Source organism: Laccaria bicolor, genomic scaffold, assembly GCF_000143565.1.
Source record: "Laccaria bicolor S238N-H82 LACBIscaffold_20 genomic scaffold, whole genome shotgun sequence".
Taxonomy (NCBI): Eukaryota; Fungi; Basidiomycota; class Agaricomycetes; order Agaricales; family Hydnangiaceae; genus Laccaria; species Laccaria bicolor.
Window position 1 is genome coordinate 442,426 of NW_001889891.1, and position 2,012 is coordinate 444,437.

The following is a 2,012-nucleotide window of genomic DNA, read 5'->3' on the forward strand; positions in this document are numbered from 1 at the left end:
CTTTATAGTTGGAGGTATCTTGCGATACTTTGGTATTCAAATAACGTCAGAAGGCTTTTCCGAACTCCCAGACGATGCACTCACGTAGTTTAACGACGACTTCCTTCCTCTCACTTAGATTCTCAGGATCGGGGTAAGAGCTACAGTCGATCAGACGAGGTTCACAACAGGAACAGAAAAGACTGACGCATGAATATCGCAGAACGTGCCACCTCGATCAGCACAGATCCGTATAGAGTGGTTGGGAACTTGAATAGGCGACATTGGTTGTAATGTTCAACGAGAAGCTGAGGAGTGGGAAGCAGGATTGACACGGCCTGCTTTTTGTGGTCATGGCTCGGAAGACATACGGAACGGACTCGAACGACAATAAATTTGACGGAAAGAGAATTTCCGGATTTCCGGTACCTTCACAATGCGCTCAAGATACCTTCGAAGGCAGTCTACTTGGACCAAGGAATAAAGCGAGAGCAATGGCTTTCGGAACAGTGGCGGACGCTCTGGCGAAGCTCAGGCACGTGGTTGGGGTATCTAAAGATAGATCACGCGTGGGCATGATTCGAAGTCATCTGCCCTTCCAGGCACTCGCCTTTGCTTCCTTCCCTCATCATCCTGAACCTTTCCACCTTCAAAACAGAATCTCAACATGAGCGGAACGAACCTTTTTGCGGCCGCTCACCACTTTGTAGCTAGCAACAACACATTCAACGAAGCTAAGACTGTGAGTGTCATATCAATGTCATGTTTATCGAAGGAAACAAGCTGATGGCGTTGGATCTCTTGCAGATCAACATTCACCACAATTATGGCAATAGGACGACATCTGATGGGGTCATTCCCCTTATGCCAAATCCGAGCAATCGGTTCACAGGCCGTACAGAAGTCATTGCTGAACTCAAGAGGCATTTCTTTGACACAAATGACTCAGCTCAGAAGAGAAAGTTCTGTCTGTTGTATGGAATGGGGGGTATTGGAAAGACTCAGATTTGTTTGAAGTTTGTTGAAGAAATGTCAGACTGGTGAGTATCATGAAAGAGGCAGGTCCAACCCTCATTTCTAATGTTTCAATTGCCTTCAGTTTCTCTCCTGTTTTTTGGATTGATGCTTCCTCAGTTGGTACTATCACACAGGGACTACAGGGTATCTGCAATCTTCCTGCAGCTCAGTCTAATGGTCTAGATGGCTCACCTGAATCAGCTCTTCACTGGATTGGCTCACTGAAAGAGAACTACATCATGGTCTTTGACAATGCAGATGTTCTATCACCTGCTGAGCTGGAGGCTTATCTTCCACCTGGAAAGGGGGGAAACATTCTGATAACTAGCTGCAACTCCACCATGAGGAATCTGACTTCACCTGAGAATTCTGTTGAAATAAGTGAGATGGAGGAGAATGATGCCATTGAGTTACTTCTGAAAGCCAGTTACTTGGCTCCATCTTCAATTGAGTTTCAAGCTGAAGCATCTAAGATTGTGAAGGAGTTCTCCTGCCTTCCTCTTGCTATTGATCAGGCTGGTGCTTATATTGCATCCGGGGCCACCAGTCTTGGAGACTACCTTGCAAAATATTCAGAGCACCGAGAAATGTTACTATCCCATTCTGAATTTACTGGTGCTTCCAAGTATAACAGAAGTGTCTATGCAACTTGGGAATTATCATACAAAGAAATTCAGAAGAGGGCTGAATCTGATGATCTACACAGAGCCAATGCAGCCAATAGTGCAATGCTTCTGCTGAATTTATTTCCTTTCTTGCATCATGAGGGAATCACTGAGAAAATATTTTCTTATGCTGCTCTTCAAGAAGATGAAGAAACCTCTGACCCTGAATTGCCACTTGCCAGTTCTATGCTGGATCAGAGACTACTTCCTCTTAACAAAACAGGTGCTTGGGATAACTTTGTCTTCGGAGAGGGGATTCAAATATTACTGTCATTCTCCTTGATCAAGAAAGGCCCATCGGATTGTGTGTATGCAATGCATCCACTTGTCCATACATGGGCAGAGACAGAA